Source organism: Microcaecilia unicolor, chromosome 8 (genome assembly GCF_901765095.1).
Source record: "Microcaecilia unicolor chromosome 8, aMicUni1.1, whole genome shotgun sequence".
NCBI lineage: Eukaryota > Metazoa > Chordata > Amphibia > Gymnophiona > Siphonopidae > Microcaecilia > Microcaecilia unicolor.
In genome coordinates, this window is record NC_044038.1 from 172,698,130 (window position 1) to 172,720,279 (window position 22,150).

Genomic DNA, 22,150 nt, shown 5'->3' on the forward strand with positions numbered 1-22,150 from the left:
GAAGGTTGCCCTTCTTCGTCAAAGAAGGGCAACCTTCGAAAGCTAATCAAGAAATGTATTGTTATGTCCAATAAAAAAGGTATCATCTTATTTTCTTTTCCATGTTTTATTTTGTTTGATTTCTATTGATAACCTTTAACAGTGGACTAACACGGCTACCACACCTCTCTTCCCCTTCCATGAAACAGGGCCAGGTGTAGGGAGACAAACCTGCATCATTATTTATAGTCAGAACTTCAGCCCGTTGTCCAAGTGGTTAACAGTTGTGCAGGGTTTTAGCCAAAATAAATGAAGCAATCCCTCAGCTGAGGAAAGTCATTTTACCCTAAGGCTGTTTGTGTTCAAGACTTCATATGAGTTATACTCACTTTATTAGATTTTGTTCAGTCAGTGCCAGGTGATGGGATGGGAGGTAGATACCTGGAATATTTAATCGATAAATAGCTCTTTACCATCTGTATAAAATGAGGCAGGGTGAGGGCGAGTAAAAAAAATTGTTTGGATAGCAATATTCAGCCGTTATCTGCAAGAGTTGCATGTTAATTTAGGCCTAAACTGAATAAATATTTCAAGCCTGGTGAACACATTACATGCACATTCGGAAGCAGTCCCTGAATGGCTGGCAGTGCTGAATAGATGGGTTATGTTAAACCCTGGAACCAGCATTTAACAAATCATTCACCACCCATATCTTACTGTGATTTCTTTAGTAGGACGAGTTTTCAAAGTAGGTTTTTCAAGCTAGAACTCCTTCATATCAGGAAATTGAAGCTAAGTTTGAGCATCCTAAGTGTGTTACTTTAACCAGTATTTTAGTGAGAAACACGAGAAAATTATTAACTCGTGAAAAATCTTCATGGCAAAAAGCATTTGAGCAGCCTGAGATGGCTTGATACACAGGTAAGGGATTGTTGACTAGTACCCAGGTGGTAAGATGGTTCATTGGGCTGAAAGAAACTGGCATATGGAACAGACAACTTCATTTTCACGGTGAGGTGGATTTTTGTGTTGGTGCCAGTGGAAATAAGAGTCAGCAAACAAGCTGCATGCGCATAATCTGACATTAGATTGTGCACTGTGATTGCAGAAGTGCAGATGTCCGAGCATATTGCAGGTCTGAGAACATATCCTGGCCAGTACTGGATTTTTTTCTGGGAGCCTGCAGAGGCCTGGAACATTGTAGCTGTCTGATATTTCCTTTGCAGTGAATATATTTGACCACCTGAGCAGGGCCACAAAGGGGGGTGGGGGAAGATCCCCAGGGTCTGGTCTCCAAGGGGGGGGAGGGGGGGGCCCGCCCGGCACAACTGTCTAAGAGCATTCTATAATGTGATGCGTGTGAATTCTAAGTCACGTAGTTGAAAAGAGGGCGTGGCCATGGGTGAGTCGTGGCTGTCTCTAAAATATATGCACGTGGTTATGGAATACACCCGTATCATGCATAATTTAGGTGTCTGCATTTACACCAAGTTTTACTTGGCGTAACTGCCAGCAACTAAATTTAGTTGTAGGGACGAGCGCTCAGCATGTTCTATAAACTGTGCGGAAATTTAGGCTTATTCTATAAAGTACGCCTAGGCCCTGTTTTTTTTTTTTTTTGTGTCGTATATAGAATTTAGTCCAAAATGTATTAAGTTAGTGCAACAAAAAAGTATCACCTCATTTTCCTTTTTCCTGCTTTATTTCCGTTTTATTTCTAAACAAACTTTCCATAAGGGATGTGCTTTAATGTAATATTTTAGAAGTGTAATAAAAGATATCAGCACCAAATAGAAGTATCCTTCATTATCAGACATCAGTTATAAGTGTTATTCACAAACAATAACCTACATCTACAGGTACATGGTAACAGGGCCGCCAAGAGACTGAACCGGGCCTGGGGCAGGGCCGTTGGTGCTCCCCCCCAAATCGTCATCCGGTACCACCCCCCCCCCCCCATCGCTGCAGGATTAAAATACCTTGGCTGGAGGGTATCCCGAGGCCCACCAGCAGAAGACATCTTCCTCCGAGCATGCGCGCCTGAGAGGAAAAGCAGTCGTTCGGCAATGGGCAGAAGAGCAGTGCTGGAGGAAGCTCCAGGTCCTCCCCAGCCTCCATGGGGGGCCCGGCGCCGTAGTTTTCTCTCTCCTGATCCTGTCAGGACGCGATCACTCAGGTCCCGTCAGGAGAAGAGAGAGAGAGAGAGACCCCGGCCCAGAGAATTTTGCCCCCTCTGCCCCCCCTCTCGGTGGCCTTGCATGGCAATCATACAACAGAGAATGCAGAAGAAACAAAACTTCAAAAGTACTGTAACCAAGCTAAAATCAAGGAAGCGCTCTTTATGAAACAGCTTCATGCTCTATAGCATTCTTACTTGAAACAACTGGAGTATAGAGACTCCTTTGCTTACATACCATCTGTAAACTCCCACCTTGAAGTTATAAAACTTTTCAAGGTTATTGCATGCCAACGGTTTTCTCATTAGATCTCTCTTTTCAGGGCAGACACAGGTAATAAACAGCAGCAATAAATCTGCTACTTGAGCTCAGCAACACAAGATAAAGAAATCTTTGCATGAAACTGATCAAAAACGCTGCAGCAGGATTGTTTGTATGGGAAGACTAGAGAGAGAAAGCGAGGTCAATTAATTAGTTTGGATTCATTTACCACCTTTTTGAAGCACTTCACCCATCTTTTGGAACATCTTTTGGAATAACCTTACTGTCTGTTCCTCTGCTGCAGGAGTGGGCAACCTTGGTCTTTCAGGGCCACAACCCAGTCAGAGTTTCAGGATTTCCTCAATGAATATGCATGAAATCTATTTGCATACAATAGAGGCAATGCCTGCAAAATACATCTCATGCATGTTCATTGGGGAAATCCTGAAAAACTGAGTGAGTTGTAGCCCTCGAGGTTGCCCACCCCTGCTCTGATCTGATGAGGAAACGTAACTCCCATTCAGATAACTTTACAGATAATAAAAAGAGATAATTTGGAGGACAACTGAGTAGAGAGGTGTGGTAGCCATGTTAGTCCACTTTTAAAAGTAATCAATAGAAATAAAACATGGAAAAGACATAACAATACATTTCTTGATTAGCTTTCGAAGGTTGCCCTTCTTCGTCAGATCGGAAATAAAGTATATATAAGTGAAACATCAAAGCAGTCCAGTGACAGTCTTAACAGGATGGGGGTAGATAGGTGAGAGGAAGAGTCTGGTGGATGAGGGACAGGGAGATATGCATGGAGACAGGAGGGTGACAAAGCAGTACAATTTTATGGTTTATAATGGGCTAGATCTTTAAGTCCTGTCTGGTGGGTGTCAAAATATTTAATCATTCTGACTTCAAAGGTCTTCCTGTATTGTTTTACAGTTCCCTTTAAGGATTCTTACCTTGAAATCACTGGTACTTCTGCCCCACAGGCGTGACATCTTTATTGGTACTACCATTTTTCATATGGTGTCTTTGTAAATGAAATCTCTTCTTTAGCATCTGACTGGTTTCTCCAATGTAGTGTAGCAGGCCTTCCCTTGCATTTTTTACACTGAATGATATATACCCCATTGGAAGATGAGCATGTGAACGATTCCTTAATGTTGAATATTTTTCCTTTGTGAATGACCGTGGGGTCCTGTGAAATGTTTTGGCATAGTTTGCAGCTGGATATATTGCAAGGACAACTGAGGAAGTTGTGGGGAGAGATATATTACAGATATTAACAGTGGGGTGCGGAAGCCTGGATAGAGGGACAAGTGGGTGGCAATCAATGTATTGTATAAGGTTTTTTTTTTTTTTTAAATATTGATATTGATGCAATTTACTTCCAATGCAGTAAATATAAATAAAGAAAAATGATGATAACTCAATAAGGGGATTTTTTTTTAATTAGGGACCCTGCTTTACTAAGGTATGTTAGCAGTTTTAGCGCATGCTAAATACTAGAGACACCCATAGGAATATATGGGTGTCTTTAGCATTTAGTGTGCGCTAAAAATGCTAGTGCACCCTTAGTGCAGATTAATTAACAGGGCCTTAGCTGCATTAGGTGCTAACACAGCTTAAAATGGCAAACTGTGGGTCGTGCTCAGGTATCCTGTGTTAAGTGCCAATTTCGCACATGCTAATCCATGCGCTAAAAAAATGTTCTATTTTTTGGGGGGGAGGGGCTTGTAAGGAGGCGTTCCTGTGCTAATCAGTTCCAAAATAGTGCGGGTAAGTGCTCACACTAATTTTTTTGAATGGCAACATTAGCAAATGGCCATTAATACAAAAATGTTTTGAAAACCAGCCATTTTACGGCTGTGGCAAAAATGTCCTTAGCGTGCAGAAAAACCTGCGCAAGGGTACACCAAGGCCACTTTTTGCTGTAGCTCTGTAAAAGGGCACCTAAAAAAGGTAATGCAATTTTTGACTAGTTTTTGAAACCCAGGGTCTTCTTCCTCCGCAGTAGTTAAAAAGTGTATTAAGTTAGCCAATAAAAATGTATCATCTTATTTTCTCCATTTGTTTTGTTTTATTTCTATTTATTACTTTTAAAGTGAACATAGCAACCACACTATTTCAAAGGTATAGAAGATGTGATTAATAAGTCATATCAATACAATGAATACATAAATCAACAACAGCAGTGAAAAACAATTGCAGGGTACAGAGAGGACAAGAAGGTTGATTCCCGGTTTCTGGTCTGGGTCCATGTTGTCTCAGGTTTGATTTCTTGCCTGGTGGTACATAGAATATGTTTGGCTGTTATTCAGAGATGTACAATTTGCTTGTGGATACTTCAGCTCCTAACGTCTCTCTCATCTGGCTCCGTGAAGGTTCAACCTCCTCCACAGGCCTGGATACTTTACTGATGAGCTACAGTCCATTAATCTTTAGCCAGTGACAGCAAAGACAGATTCAAGAGCTTCCAAAAACCTCAGAGAGATGTCTGCAGAGAGGAAACATCAGGGAGAAAGATGCTGTAAAACATCACCTGAGGACAGGGGGAGAGACCACGGCCTTGCTCCGTGGACATCCAAGCTGAACCTTAGGAAACAGAAGGGACCACATGGTCAGGAGATTAAATATACTGACATTTTGATATCACTGTTACCTAATCCCACAACTCCAGATTGCAATTTTCAGAGACCCCCTCACCCCCCCCTAAAAAAGAGCAAAAAATGCTTTATCAGTTTATAGTGAACAGGAAACACAATCCCCAAGGGAAGATACATCATAAGTGCTACATCAGTGCTGAAATATTTAAACGAACTATTAACCACTTATGATTATTTACTCAAAAGACAAATTTTAATCCCAAAGAGAAAAAAAAACCCCATTCTGCAATACTTTTTACCCAGCAATGGGCACTGAAGGTCAGCATCAGGGTCATGATGTGAAGAACCAGAGAAATATGCAGAATCAAAAACTCTTTCCAGTGGACTCAGATCTCTGCAGGGTTTGATGTTATTGTGGTCATTCAAATTCAAATTTGTTGGCCTGCAAGCGTTTGTGTCTTTGGTTTGGAGTTTCTCAGTTTTCAGATTGGGGCCATGAGGTACCTTAACTTTCATGGCCTCAGTGATGGACAAGTGACCCCCCCACCCGCCCCCAAAACAGCTATATCCAAAATGCTAATGTTCACAGAACACTCCCCCCCTGCCCCCCCCCAACAATATTATACCCACAGCAGCTTCTTTTATATATGTGACCCACTGAGCAAAGAGATACCAAAAGTGGGGCATATGATGTATTTATAGCACAAGATAGAGGGCTTATGACCTGCATAAACCTGCAAAAGAAATTTTCAGCTGGACTAATTACATCTTTAAAAAATGAAAAACATCTGTCAGTAAAATAAAAAGTAAATTGTTTTGGATAAAAGCATAAAAGAATTGCAATTTTTCAAACATCGATATCTCTGTGAAAAAAAAACTGCATAGTCCCTTTCTACTGACCCTATAGTATACAAAACTTTCAAAAATGAAAGTTGCTCAAATTTACCCCTCCAAACTTTTACATCCTTTTATGTCCTGTTATTTGCAGACTAGGGTAGGAAGCTAAACTTTGCAATTCTACAGAGTAATCTATTGGCTTTATAAGTCTAAAGGCACTGAAAATGAGCCCCACAGTGTTTCAAAACAAAACAAAGAAAACTATGCAAAGCTTCTTTTCTGCATAACTCTGTCAAAACGTGACCAATTTCAATAAAAGTTGAGATATATCCTGAATTTAAATTTGCAATAAGTCTACACTCATGCCGGCCATCTCACCTAAACGACATCACTTCACTATCTGGTACTTCAACTGTCACAATGTTTTGTACAGTGCAAACTGATCGGGCCCTGCCACTTCCTGACTGACAACCGGTTGAGTCCGTTTCTCACAATTTCTTCAAAACATATTCTACGCTTAACTTCTTCCACCTCTTTTCTGGAAACTCTTGCACCGGTCTATGAAAACCACGACCTTTCCCCAGATACAAATTTCCAGTAAGGATCAGATCCTCCTGACGGAAAATCATGTTTAACTGTTTATATTTAAAGCAAAACAGCGTCTGCATATATCATGATGATAATTGCTAGGTGGTGGTGAAGTTGTTTAGGTGAGGTGTCCAGCATGAGTGTAGACTTATTGCAAATTAATTCTGTTTTGCTCGCACTTGAGGGAATGAAAAGGTTTAAAATTTATGACAAACTCATTGCTGATCAATCACCAAAAATATGGAAGTGTTTGCAGCCATGTTTCAATACTCTGATGACTTTGGGGCCAGGCGCTGTGGGGCTACTGTGTGGGTAGTGCGTAGCAAAACAGAATTACCACATGGAGCACCATAGTGCCCTGTGGAAGTTCTGTGTTTGTTGCATGGTGTTACCTGCGCAAGAAAATTTTCTAGTGTGGGGTGGGGGGGGCAGGGAGTAACGTGCCTGGTGGCAGTTGGCCATCGGCGCATGCTGTCCGATTACTGACAGGTTAGTGCGTGATCCCTTACCGCCTTCTAAATAGGAGGAGATAAGGCAGGCAGTAAATCACCACATGCCAATATTTTTATTAGTGCGTGGCAATTTACGATTTCCATTTAAAATCATAGAAATTCCTGCCGTGGTACAAGTGGCCTTGGCACATGGCAATTTTCACACATCCATACTACCACAGGCCACGTTTTACCGCAGATTTGTAAAAGGGCTCCTTTACTTTTTAAGAGGTTCACCTAATATTATTTCCCTGAGGGACTGCCTTGGCTCTTGTGTTATTGTAAACCACTTAGAACCTACCGGTATTGAAATACACAATGTAATGCAATGCACACAAAAGATGTGAGGGTGATTCAGTTGCTTTGGCATAACTAACCATATGGAGGGCAAGGTTACAGCCTAGGTGCTAACATTTACGGGTGTATCATCCCTTGGATTCTGTAAAGGTCACCCAAAAGTGGCCATGGATCTGAGATCCCCGTGCAAACTTAGTTATCGAACCATAAACAATTATGAACGTTAACTGGCATTAATTTGCACTTATATGTGGATCTGCCTATGAATTATTCTATAATGCTGTGTACTCAAAGTGCCTCGTGTGCAGCCCAAAAGGGGGTGTGGCCATGGGAGGAGCTTGGGCATTGCAAACATTTCAGTGCAGTATTATAGAATACCAGGGTTATGCACGCAGGGGGTCTTTTACAAAGGTGTGGTAGCGCATTTAGTGCATGCTTACTTTTAGTGTGTGCTAAAAATGCTAGCGTGCCTTTGTAAAAGAACCCCTCAACTTGCATGCCGAGTTTTAGCAGGTGTAAGCCCTCGCACCCATGGTTAGGCAGGGGAATCTGCTCTAAGTGCTATTTTATAAAAGGCGCTTGGCGCAGATTTTTCCTGGCACCAAATTTTCAGCGCCATTTACTGAACCTGGCATGTGCATAAATATTCAGAATTCTAGTATATATGCACATGTGTGCACACTCACTGCCTAAGTGCTATTCTGTACCAACATGTGTTACTAGTATAACATGTAAGGGGCGGAGCATGGGTGGGGCCTAAGCAGGGCCCCCACTTGGGTGCCTGCACTACACCAGCTAAATATTAGGTATGTTTATATCGGGTTATGCTAGTACTCTGGAAAGGAAAGTAAGTGCCTACTTCATAGAATAACCTCCTACTGTGCACCCCGGGGGCCCCTACATGGAGGCACAAGGTTATCGAATTCTCTCACAGACTCTGCTCAGCAGGACTCCTCGTTTTCTGTGATACAAACAAAAAGAGACTGATGGAGACTTAGGGGCCCTTTAACTAAGGGGCAGTAAGCCCACCGCAGGCTTACCAAAAGCCAATCCAGAACTACCCCTGGAGCCTGACGGTAGTTTCCACCCCCAGCGCGTGCCTGGCTCTCGCTGGGTTAGCATGGGAGCCCTTACTGCCAACCAAAATGGCCATTTCTTTTTGAGAAAAAAAAGCCTTTTACCCGTTGCAATAAAAGGGGGTCTCAGTGTACATCAAAAACACGCACCAATGCTAGTGCAGGTTCCCTTTTACCGAAGCTTAGTAATAAGTATGCAAGCTAATCAAATATGGTCTTTCCAGGATTCAGTTCTATTTTCTTTTTTGGTTTATTTCATAAACTAGTAAAAAAGGCCCGTTTCTGACACAAATGAAACGGACGCTAGCAAGGTTTTCCTCGGAGTGTATATGTTTGAGAGAGTGTGTGTGTGTGAGAGAGAGAGAGAGAGAGAGAGAGAGTGAATGTGCGAGTGTGTGTGTGTGACAGAGAGAGAGTGAGACTGGGTGCGAGTGTGTCTATGAGAGAGAGAGTGAGACTGGGTGCGAGTGTGTCTGTGAGAGAGAGAGAGAGTGTGTGTGAGTGAGAATGAGAGTGTGTGCCAGGGGCCCCCTTCCTCCCTCCCTCCCAGTTCCAGGGTCGTTCCCTTCCCTCCCTCCCTTCCTCTGACTTTCAGGGTCGTTCCCTTCCTCCCTCCCTCCCTCCCTCCCTCCGACTGTCAGGGTCCCCCCTCCCTCCCTGCCTCTGACTTTCAGGGTCCCCCCTCCCTCCCTCCGAGTTTCAGGGTCATCCCCTCCCTCCCTCTGACTTTCAGGGTCCCCCTCCCTCTGAGTTTCAGGATTCCTCCCTCCGTGTTTCAGGGTCCTTCGCTCCCTCCGAGTTTCAAGCTCCCTCCCTCCGACTTTCAAGGTCCCTCCCTCCCTCCTGAGGAGTCGTGGCGGCTGCCCACACACCCTCCCATGGGGCCCGGAGGGGCAGCCGTCACCTGCTTTCCTCCTCTGCAGTGCCGCTCCGACTCCTGAGGTCCTCCCCTCCCCCGTGCCCAGCGTAGGACCGCGCGAGTGCACCGGCTCGGCACAGCAGCACGCTCTCCATGGCTCTGCCCCCTCCGCTCACGCCCAATGATGACTCCAACCTTTCTTTCCCTGCCATTGGTCGTGATGCTCTCGGCTACTCCGCCCCTCAACGCTTCTATTTCTCTTTCAAGCTCCGCCTCCGCCTCTGTGCCCTGCCCCTTTCGCCCCTCCTCCTCCGGCTCTGGCATTCTACGTGACGTCAGCCTGATGTACGGAGCCTAGCAGACCAACTCCGAAGAAAGCCACGGACACAGGCAGCAAGATAGGACGTTGGAGGTGAGAATTATTATATAGGATTGTTAAAGGATACATTTGTGTTGTTTTACTGTACATAGTAAAATTGCAAATAGCAACAGATAAAGATCAAAGTGGGCCCATCCATCCTCTTGGCAGATGTGCATAGGATGATCCCTCGGTTTGGAAAATATAATGCACATAAAGCATATGCAGTAAATTGACTTCATGCACATAATTTGCATGAATTTGAATTTATGTGCATAAAATTGATTTACATGTATTAAACATTTTAACACACATTAATCAAATATTACACACATTCATTTTTGCCATAAACCAAAAAATAAGTCTGAAAAATCAGCCAAAATTATTAGAAAACAAACAAAAGTTTTCTGTGTATGCCCTTAGGGCTGGATTCTGTACATGGCGTCTAAAATATAGGCCCATCTCAATAATGTGCGTAGCGCTATTCTATAAACTATGTCCTAGCGCATAGGCCATGGGAACACACCTACATTTTGGTGCGACCATTTATGCCACCGAAAACTTGGAGTAAATGCCTATGCCTAAAGGTACGCACGTTCCCCCAAATTCTACAAGGCGCGTAAATTTGATTGGCACCCCTGACATGCCTACACGCTTTCCTTGGCCACGTCCCCTTTTCAGCTATACACATTGAAATTTACATGCACCTCCTTTTAGAATATGCCTAAAAGGAAACGCATGTAAATTCCAATTATTGCCAATTAGTGGTGATAATTGGTTGTTACTGGCCAATTAGCATGACTAATTGGTTTGTTGCTCAATTGAGTAGTTTACGTTAATTGGCCACGCACACAATTTAACGCACTCTACTTGTCACGCCATATATAGAATCCAGCCCTTAATGTACATATATATTTTCAAAATGTAACCCAACACAAGTCCCCTCTTGTCACATATCAGGAAAGGGATCTAGGTGTCATCGTTGATGATACGTTGAAACCCTCTGCTCAGTGTGTAGCGGCGGCTAAGAAAGCAAATAGAATGTTAGGAATTATTAGGAAAGGAATGGAAAACAAAGATGAGGATGTTGTAATGCCTTTATTTCGCTCCACGGTGCGACCACACCTCGAGTATTGTGTGCAAGTCTGGTTACCAAATCTCAAAAAAGATATTATGGAATTAGAAATGGTACAAAGAAGGGCAACAAAAATGATAAAGGGGATGAGAAAACTTATAGAAAAGGCTAAAGTGGCTAGGGCTCTTCAGCTTGGAGAAGAGACGGCTGAGGGGAGATATGACAGAGGTCTTAAAAGAGTGGAGTGGAAGGGGTAGACGAGAATCGATTGTTTACTCTTCCAAAACTACTAGGACTAGGGGACATACAAAGTGAAGCTACACAGTACTAATTTTAAAACAAATTGGAGAAAAAATTTCTTCACTGAACATGTAATTAACTTTGGAGTTTGTTGCCAGAGAATGTTGTAAAAGCAGTTAGCTTAGCGGGGTTTAAAAAAGGTCTGGGACACTTCATAAAAGAAAAGTCCATAAGCCATTGTTAACATGGCCTTGGGGAAAATCCACTGCTTTTTTCTAGGATGAGCACTGTTTTGGGATCTTGCCAGGTATTTGTGACCTGGGTTGGCCGCTGTTCAAAACAGGATACTGGGCTTCATGGACCTTCGGTCTGTCCCAATATGGCAAACGCTTATGTTCTTGTCCCAGTCTTCTACCCAGGCTCCTTGATCCTTCTTATCTGTCCCAAGGATGCCCAGACTGTATCACAGTGCTAAAGTCCCCATGCTTTAAAGACTTGATGCAATCATTCATCTGCTGTTCAGGGTTGCAACTGCTCCACTATGGTTGTTTACTGACTGTTATGCCATCAATATCAAAGCAGTGTACACCCAAACTTTAAACAACAGCACAAATCTTACAAATTCCATTCAAACCACAATGGACAAGGGAGGGAAAAGAAAAACAGCATCAGGAGAAACAAGTAACAAAACGTTGATAGAAAATGTATCACCCTCCTCTCACCCACACCCACCCTGTTAGAATATCAATGAAATGCTTTGATGTCCCCATGCATACCTCCTACCCACCCCCACCCTCCCACCCTGTCAGACTGTCAAAGTAATGCTTTGATGTTTCTCTTATATATACTATCTGCTACCACATTTGCTTATTTCCGATCTGACGAAGAAGGGCAACCTTCGAAAGCTAATCAAGAAATGTATTATGTCCAATAAAAAAGGTATCATCTTATTTTCTTTTCCATGTTTTATTTTGTTTGATTTCTATTGATAACCTTAAGAGTGGACTAACACCTCTCTACAACTGCAAACAGAAATGGCCAGCACTAGGGACACCATTTAGTCCACTGGCAATAGTAAAATAATGCGTCTTAAGTCCTGATTAACTTAGAAGCTTTTCAGACAAACATACTTAGGGATGGTAATTCCAAAGCAGAGGTACCAGCACATAAAAAGCAGTACCCCATGTATGTTCCAAGTGAGGGTGGGGGGTGGGAACAGACATCATCTTATCATACCAGGACTATAAAGGACAGCAAGGTATGTATGGTGTCAGATCACTGAAGAGAGGCAACGGGTAACCAAATGCTAGAACCATATGGACAAGACACCACTGTCTGTCAATGAGAAGAGGAGTCATAGTAATATAGTAAATGAAGGCAGATAAGACCTGTATGGTCCATCCAGTCTGCCCAACAAGATAAACTCATTTTACATGGTATGAAATACTTTATATGTATACCCGAGTTTGATTTATCCTTGCCATTCTCAGGGCACAGACCGTAGAAGTCTGCCCAGTACTGTTCTTGTACTAAAAGTTCTGAAGGTTCTGGAATCCTAAAGCGATACAAGATTCCGGAATCCCAATTCAATTAGTAGCAACATTCCATGTAAAACCCCAAAGAGTAATATAGTAACATAGTAAAAGAGGGCAGATAAAGATCTGTACAGTCTATCCAGTCTGCCCAACAACATAAACTCATTTTACATGGTATGTGATATTTTATACCCGAGTTTGATTTGTCCTTGCCATTCTCGTAGAAGTCTGTCCAGAACTCTTTTTGTACTAAAAGTTCTGAAGCTAATGTCGAAGCCCCTTAAAATTTACACTCCAGCCCATCCATATCTATTCAGTCACAATCAGGGCGTAGACCGTAGAAGTCTGCCCAGCACCGGTTTTGCTTCCCAATTACCGGTGTTGCCACCTAAACTCTGCTAAGATTCCGTGGATCCATTCTTTCTGTGAGTCACATGCTCACAATACTTTGCTGAATGAGTCAGTTTAATAGCTGTGTTCTGGAGGAGATACTGATATGCTTTTGGGAATCCTAATGTAATCTGCTGTTTAGGACTGTAACTAATGTTCTTCATAGATTACCAACAACAATTAAAACAAAAACACCCCAGGAAGATAAAAATTCCACATGCAAGTTCAAGCAAGGTCAGACAGTGGGAAAAGAAACACACATGCACAGTGGTTTGCAATCAAATAAAAGTCTTTTATTCTATTAATCCTGGATCTGACACGGGCCATGTTGGATTCTGGATTAAAGGATTTTTATGTGATCACACACCACTGTGCATGTATGTTTCTTTTTCCACTGTCTGACCTTACTTCATAGATTACCCCCAATTTGCTTCATTTACCACTATAAATCTGCTGTTTTTATCCCTTCTCTTACTGCTTTTTCTCCACCATCCCTGCTGTGAAGACATTCCAAGCACTCACCATCCTTTCTGTGAAAAAAACTTTCTGATGCTGTTTCTGAATCGTCCCCATTACAGCCTTTCCTTCTACAAGTTTCCTTTTTCTTAAAACAGGTTTGCTCTTCATGCATTAATCACATTCATATCCCTTATCACTCTGATCCTCTAGGCCAGGGTATACATGTTGAAATCTTTCAGCTTCATATCATACGGCTATTGATGCAAACCCTTTACCATTTTGTTTGAAAATCAGTGTTAAGCTCATACATTTTCCTGTCTTAAATCTGCCTATTGCCCTTATGTTCCTCAATTAAAGAGTTTAATGGAATTCTGAGTACCCTGGGTGGATAATAGTTAGGCACAAGCTTTACTCCTACCTTTATGTCCCAGAGGTTAGCAAAACACTTCAGGTGGAAGCGTAGCCTAGTAGTTAATGCAGTGGACATTGATGCTGGGGAACTGGGTTCAAGTCCCACCAAAGCACTTTATGCCTCTGCTCTGAGCTAGTCATTTAACCCTCCATTGCCCCAGGTACAAATAAGTACCTATATAAACTATGTAAATCCTCTTTGAATGTAGTTGCAAAAACCACAGAAAGGCAGTATATCAAGGGCCAGATGCACTAAACTTAACGAGCCAGCAACGTGGTTTTTAAACTGGTTCTAGCCAGTTTATCGCGCAAGTAGTTAACTGGGACATGCACAAAATGGTAATCCGAGCCATTTTCCTGTCATGGTAGCAGCTAACGAAAACGGAATGCAAATGAGCTAATTACTATTATAATGTGATGCACTACTGTTTCCGACCCCATACACTGTGGAAAACCTAATGGGAGGTCTGCACCTCTTGTTGGGGCTGCTGTGAGCAGGACGCCCATCGCAAAAATCGGAAGGAAAAAAAACATCCAAGTGCTCGTCAGGGATGTCCTTTCAAGTGCCTAACACTTGGACGTCCTTCACTCAAAAAAAAAAAAAAAGGACGTCCCTGACGAACACTTGGACGCTTTTTTTCTTCAGATTCTTCAGATTCTTCAGATGGGCGTCCTTCTCTTGGAAGTGTTTTTCTTACATGCCCAAAAACTGCTGGAGACAGTTAAACGTGCTGTGATTGGCTGAGAGAGGCCTGGCGGGCCATAATCGAAAAGGATGTCCAAATAGTTTTGATTTGGATGTCCTCGCACGTCTCGATCACCGATTCTCTCCGGCGTAGTCATTTCGGGCACATAAGAAAAACACGTCCAAGAGAAGAACGCCCATCACAAAATCTGAAGGGAAAAATATCCAAGTGCTCGTCAGGGATGTCCTTTTTTTTGAGTGAAGGACGTGTATGAAGCCATCTTGGCATGCGCAGAGCAGCTAGCATAACGATTGGCTGCTCTGCGCATGCTCAGCTGGCCGACTGGCTTCCCCTCCTTAGGAAGGAAATCAATCGTGTGCAAATGTGCTAACAGCGAGCAGCTCATTTGCATGCGATTTCCTTCATGCATGCCCGTTTTTTACCGATTCACTAAGGGATCGGTAAGGGAAGGGCTCTTTCCGTGGAGTTAGTGCACCTGGCTCCAAGTCCCTTTCCCTTTATCAAGGTGTGCTAATTTACTTGCTAATGATAACTGTGTGCTAAATGATAAGATAACCATTATATTTCTATGGGCGTCTAACTTAGTACACGCTAAATCTTTTAGTGCATCTTAGTAAATGAACCCCTTTATAATCTTCAGGCTTTTAAAAAAAGTCAAAACAAAATCCTTGGCTCTGTTTTACAGTCCTCTTGGTCAACCAGTATGTGAAACCACAATTAATCTGCTATGTTAATTTGCATAATGGCAATAATATTTTTAGAGCACCACATAAGACAGTAACGTGGCCCTGCCTCATGACATTACACACATTTGTCATCATTAACACCACTTAATAACAGTGATGTGAACCAGGATATGCAGATGAACCTGGCTTGTCAAAGGTTACACAGATTCGTTGCACAGCTAAAACTCAAACCAATGAACACTTGGTTTCAAATCTTGTGCTGCATTCCCCTAGGTCATACATGTCAACATAGTAACCTACATGGCATATCCAGCACTGGGGGAAAAGGGACACACCATGTAATTAAATTCTGGAATTCATTGCCAGAGAAGGCAGTTAGCTTAGCAGAGTTTAAAAAAGGTTTGGATGGCTTCCTAAAGGAAAAGTCCATAGACCATTATTAAATGGGGAAAATCCACTATTTCTGGGATAAGCAGTATAAAATTTTTTGTACTTTTTTGGGATCTTGCCAGGTATTTGTGACCTGGATTGGCCACTGTTGGAAGCAGGATGCTGGGCTTGATGGACCTTTGGTCTTTCCCAGTATGGCAACACTTATGTACTTATGAGTCTCCACAATGATGTTTCTTATTAAGCTGTCAACTGGGTTATCTAAAAATGTTGGGGTCCCTTTACCAAGCTGATCTGAGGTGAAGTACTGCAAGTCCTGTACTAGAAACTTCCATAGGTTAATGGTTGTAGTAAGGAACTAAAAACAAGTAACAACCAAAAAAAAAAAAAGCCTGAGGCCATTGAGAAGAATTCCCTATTCTGTTGCTCTGTTTACATTTGTATGTCCACCATGCTATTCATTAGCTTGGTGATTTTAGTGCAGATTTTTGGTTGTAATATTACGCCTATGTTTACAAAGCGGTGCTATGGGCACGTTAGCATTTTTAATAGAAACATAGAAACATGATGGCAGATAAAGGCCATATGGCCCATCCAGTCTGCCCATCCTCTGTAACCCACAATTCTACCTGTTCCTAAGCGATCCCACATGCTTATCCCATGCCTTTTTAAACTCTGGAACAGTCCAAGACTCCCTCACCTCCACCGGGAGGCCATTCCACGCCTCCACCACCCTTTCTGTGAAATAATACTTCCTTAGGTTACTCCTAAGCCTATTCCCTCTTATCTTTGTCATATGCCCCCTCATTCCAGAGCTCTCCTTCATTTGAAAAAGGCTCTCTTCCTGTACATAAATGCCCTTGAGATATTTAAACGTTACTATCATGTCTCCTCTCTCCCTCCTCTCTTCCAGCTTATACATGTTGAGGTTCATAAGCCTGTCCCTATAATTTTTGCATTCAAGACCGCTTACTAATTTCGTAGCCGCCCTCTGGACCGACTCCATCCTGTTTATATCTTTCCGTAGGTGCGGTCTCCAGAACTGCACGCAGTACTCCAAATGGGGCCTCACCAGAGACTTATACAACGGCACTATCACCTCCTTTTTCCTGCTGGTCATGCCTCTCTTTATGCATCCAAGCATTAGTGGGCTGAATATCACTCTAACCCCCAGATTCTATATATGGTGCTAAAAATTGCATGTGTAAAGTTGGACACTCACCCAATTGGCCACTAACAATTATTAGCATTAATTTGCAACAATGTGGACTTGTCTGCGCATCTTGCAATGGGCTAATCTATAAAGATCTGCATGCAAATCATTTAGTGTGTAACTGAAAAAGGGGTGTGGCCATGGAAGGGGCATGGGCGGGTCTGTGGAATTCACTTAAGATGTGTGCAGTATTATAGAATTTGGGGGTTCCGCACCTAATTTACGCATTAGGATTTCTACCAGATTTCAGTTGGTGGAAATCCTCATGCCCAAAAGTTGGCCATGGATCCCAGCCCTATGCGCTATTCTGTAAACGGCACTCAACTTGGACTGCCATCTATAGAACAGCCCTCAGCATGCATTTTTTTCTACAGAATATAGTCCTAAACAGGTAAATCCCGGCTCTGCCCAGACAGTGCTGTGACGGGCAGAAGAGATATGTAGCAGCTAAATATACCCTCCTGGCCTACTCAGCATGGTTTAACTGAGCAGGAACATCTCCTGCCTGGTTTAATCCTTTTGCATATTGGCCCTAATGTTCTAATTTTCCTAAAAATTAGGGCTGCTTTGATTCTTGGTTGGCTGGGTGAGAAGCAATGTCCTTGTCCTCTGTATTTTTGTATTTTACATTGCTTATGGTACACTGGTTTGGATGGACTTGGTTTCAGGAATCAGTCTGTGTTATGTTATAATCTGCAGCTCCTTATTTCGGTGTTTTTGCAGTTAAGTGAATTACAGATCTAACGAACAAGCGTCTGGAGTCCAGTGACGCATCTCTATTTACATTTCAGGAAGTTATAATTCTTGGAAAGTAGTCAGTAGTAGATAATGAAAAATAATTCGGTAGCAGCCGGGCCCCATACCCTCCTTAGGGTCTGTTCTGCTTCCTTTCTGGTAAAACCTAGCCAGGATAACAACAGATTGGACTCCAGAGGTAGAGGAATATTAGGGTATGAAGGGAGAGAAGCCAGCAGAAAAAAAGGAGGCGACAGTGAGTTGCAGACTTGTAGCCCCAGTGGCCCCCCCTCAGCTATGGACAAGATGGTGCAGCACCATAACTGATGATGTAACCAAATGACTGCCACAGCCGGGTGCCTGCCCCACTGAAGTGGCTACTAACCCCCTAACTCTGTAAAAGCTGCCAAAAATTGCACGTTCAAATTTGGGTGCGCAATTTAATTGAATATTGAGCCAATTAGTGACAATAATTTGCTTTTTAACAAGCAATTATTGGTGCTAATTGGAACCAATTAAGATGTACACAGTAAATTTTACACACGTCCAGAAAAGGGGAGCACAGAAACAGGAGGATCATAGGTGATTCGTGGGCATGGGTTTTGGTTACGCGTGCAATTAGAGAATTAAGGGGTTCCATATGTAAATTTAGGAGCAGCATCTGCACCACATTTTCATTGGTGCAAATGGACGCGCAGTACCCGGGACTTAAGCATTATTTTATAAACCATACCTAACTTCGTGGGCCTTCTACAAAGGCATGCTAAAAATAAGCATAAATTAAACACTAGAGAAGCCCATATATTCCTATGGGTGTCTTTAACATTTAGCACACGGTAATCATTAATGCACGCTAAAAGTTACCCATGCCTTTGTAAAAGACTCCCTTTAGGCGTAGTTTATAGAATAGTGATTAAGTGGGTTTTCCAGCGCTGATTTTTTAGGCACAATTTATAGAATTCACCTCAAGGTGTATGAATGGTTTTGTATGATGGATTCTTTCCTATTTGATTGCTGCAGTTCTTTTCTGGTACGTCTTAAGACAAAAGTCTAGGGAGCTCACAGAGAGCAGGGGGAAAGGGGTAGGGCAGGGACCGGCAGAGCAAGTGTGCCCTCAAGGTTGGCACCATCAGCCAGATGCCCCCCCCCCCCCCCAAGCTCAACTGGTACAAATGCCCAGGAGCACCCCAAGAGGAATCCAGGAGCTGGAAGAAATCCGTCCACCACCTGCTGGAGATAGAGATATACTGATGTAAAAGGGAGCTGGATGTCCAGTATCACTGTTTCTCTTCAGTGTTCTCTATCTCCACCTGCTGGTAGGCGGATACAACCCACCAGTTCCTGGATTCATCTGTTGCTGAAGCTAAGGAATGTGTTATTTTATTTTAAATTGGTACACCACTATTATTTTTTTTCAAACAAAAATCCTAGCAGTATAGTAAATTCAATAAACTGTAACTTTAGCTGCCCAGAAACACTTGCCTACTCTTCTTATTGGTAAATCCATCCCTGTTGACAATGCCTCGGTATAAATCAATAACAAAAACTTCATTTCAGTTTTAAGGACAATTCTATAAACTAGGTTGGGGATTCTATATATGGCGCCTAGATCTGCATGCCAAAATCCAGGTGCATTCTAAAACTACGCACATAGCTTAATTGGCTTAACAAGCCAATCAACGTTTTTAACAGCACTTAACAATCAATAATGAGCACTAATTGACAATAATTGCAAGTAACGTGCACAACTCAGTAAGAGCATTCGATAATGAACTGTGCCTAAATGGTGAAGCGCGCAGTTCAAAATAAATGAGCGCAGATCAAAGGAGCGTGTTTATGGGTGTTCCAAAATTTACGTGCGTAGTTACAGAATACGGCCCAGTTTGCCTAAATCTACAAGCAGGGATTTACACCTGGTTTTCGTTGGGGTAAATGGGTGTGCGCAGATTTAGGCACGATGATATCGACCAAGCATATTCTATATACCGTGCATAAATCTTACAGAATATGCTTAGGTGAGTTCCACGTGAATTTTTTAAGTGTCATATACAGAACCTGGCCCTAGGCGTCCAGTTAAGCCCCCCTTGTGTAAACGTCCAGAATTCCTGCACTTATGTAAATGTACCTGTGAAAGTTTCAGCAGTGCACCTAACTTACAAATGCAAAAGACGTAAAACATGAGGGAGCCCCACCCATGTTATGTTTATTATCAGATTTGATACTGCTATGTTGATCACACTTACAATTTCAATATAAAAAGTATGAAAGGTGCACCAGTCAAATTAAAAACAGATAGCTCAAACATTCACACTTTAACTTAATGTCACGTCTGTGGCCGTGACAACCCTCAGACTTACCCTGTTTCTGAGAGTCAGTGGCTGTGCTGGCTTCTGCTTGTCTCTGTGTCTGTCTTAGTTTCTCTCTGGCTTTGTGTGCTGATTGCCCTACTGAACCTCACCTGTGTGGGCCATGCCTCTTCCAAGATGGCTGCCGCCTCCTCCTCTTTGCCAGTATCCAAGATGGCTCCTGCTGTTCCTTCCTATGGGCTGCCTTCTCTGTGTGTCAAGCCTCTGTTTGGATGCAAGGTGATTGCTGCAGCTGTGCCTCTGGTGTTGAAGGGCTTTATTAATCACTTAGAGACTACAGCCTTTGCCTTTGCATTTCATCTAAGGGCCCTGGTGTATAGAGTGCTCTGTACACTGTTTCAGTGTTTGCTCTGTGTGAGTTTCTATGTTAGACTAGCCAGCTTAGGCACCGTGTGGCTTGTTAGCCTGTGTATAGCTTTGCTAGTTCTCTGTGTTTGTTCCTAGTGTTAGACTAGCCAGCTTAGGCACCGTGTGGCTTGTTAGCCTGTGCATAGCTCTGCTAGTTCTCTGTGTTTGTTCCTAGTGTTAGACTAGCCAGCTTAGGCACCGTGTGGCTTGTTAGCCTGTGCATAGCTCTGCTAGTTCTCTGTGTTTGTTCCTAGTGGTAGACTAGCCAGCTTAGGCACCGTGTGGCTTGTTAGCCTGTGTATAGCTTTGCTAGTTCTCTGTGTTTGTTCCTAGGGTTAGACTAGCCAGCTTAGGCACCGTGTGGCTTGTTAGCCTTTGCATAGCTCTGCTAGTGCTCAGTGTTTGTTCCTAGTGTTTGACTAGCTAGCCTAGGCACCGCTTGGCTTGTTAGCCTGTGTATAGCTTTGCTAGTTCTCTGTGTATGTTTCCAGTGTATGACTTGTTAGCTTGGGCACAGCTTTGGTTGTTCGATGGTGTATAGCCTTACTAGTCTCCTGCGTTTGCTCTGTGTATGTTTCCTGTGTATGACTTGTTAGCTTGGGCATAGCTTTCCTACTAGCTTGTATAGTTGACTAGTCTTCTGGTGTTTGCCTGCTGTGTTCCGTGTATGTTTCTTTTGTTGCTGGAGCTTCTGCCCTTGTTCAGTCTGTTGCCAGTACTCCGTGATACTGAAGCTCCAGCCGTAGTCTTGTTCCTTGACTTGACATTGCTTTGAACCTGCCTGCTGCCGGAACCCGGACATTCCCTGCCGGTCTGCCCTGCCTTCGCCTAGGTGCCTGGGGGCACTCCTGGATCCTGATTCCTGCTGTTCCTGATTACAAGCTCCAGTTCTGGTCTTTCCTGTAAGCCCTGCCGGCCGCCCGAACCTGAGGGCTCAACCCTCGGGGAAAGGTGGTCAAGCGTAGGTGAAGCCTAGGTCCAGTGTGTCCCAGTCCAGCGGGTTCCGGTCCCGTGGGTTCCGCTCCAGTGTGTTCCAGTCCAGCGGGTTTCACTCCTGTATGTTCCAGTCCAGTGGGGCCCTCCAGTGTGTTCCAGTCCAGCGGGCTCCACTCCAGTGCGCACCCGTCCGGTGCGTTCCAGTTCCGTGTATTCCTGTGTAGAACTCCAGTCCGGGGTTCCGGTCCAGTCTTGTCTCATCTCTACCTGGAAGGTGATCTTGCCTGCCACTGCCGCTCCACGGTAGTGGCCCATGGACTCACGAACCCAGTGCTCCGGGGAAGAAGCCTGACAGTATGCCAAGGTCCTCGAGCACGCGACACTTAAAAGTAAAAGTAGATTTTAACAAACATACCAAGAAAAACCGTTCCGAGGGGCTGGGCCTCCATCAATTGAACCAGCATCATTGGGAGTTAGTAAAAGCAAAATCAACAAACCAGATTTTTATTTAGTAAATGACAATTTAGTAAATTATTCCACAATATAGTGCCAGGCAATAAAAGGCAGCATTTCTAGTTGACTCGTGGAGGGGCATAATCGAACGCAAACGCCTATCTCCATGGGCGTTTATCTCCAAGAACGGGTCCATGAAGGGGCGGGCCGAGCCGTATTTTTGAAAAAATGGACGTTTTTGAGCTGGGCGTTTGTTTTTTTTAGCGATAATGGAAACTAAAAACGCCCAGCTCAAAAACGTCCTAATCCGAGCCATTTGGTCGTGGGAGGGGCCAGGATTCGTAGTACACTGGCCCCCCTGATATGCCAGGACACCAACTGGGCACCCTAGGTCAGTACGGTGGACTTCAGAAAAAGCTCCCACATGCATAGCTCCCTTACCATGGGTGCTGAGCACCCAACCCCCCTCCCCCAAAACCCACTACCTACAAATGTACAACACTACCATAGCTCTTAGGGGTGAAGGGGGCACCTACATGTGGGTACAGTGGGTTTTGGAGGCCTCCCATTTACCAGCACAAGTGTTACAGGTAGGGGGGGATGGGCCTGGGTCCACCTGGCTGAAGTGCACTGCGGTACCCACTAAAAGTGCTCCAGGCCTCTAGGACTTGTTGCTGCTG

The 22,150-nt window shown here is 43.5% G+C and overlaps 1 long non-coding RNA gene across 1 annotated transcript in view; it reads right to left on the minus strand.

Annotated features, from left to right (window-relative positions):
* Nucleotides 1–3,855: 3,855 nt before the first annotated feature.
* Nucleotides 3,856–22,150, minus strand: part of LOC115475623 — a 123,410-nt gene continuing 105,115 nt past the window's right edge. The window contains exon 2 of the long non-coding RNA XR_003943072.1: nt 3,856–5,009. This is a non-coding gene — a long non-coding RNA (uncharacterized LOC115475623). The remainder of the gene's footprint in view (nt 5,010–22,150) is intronic.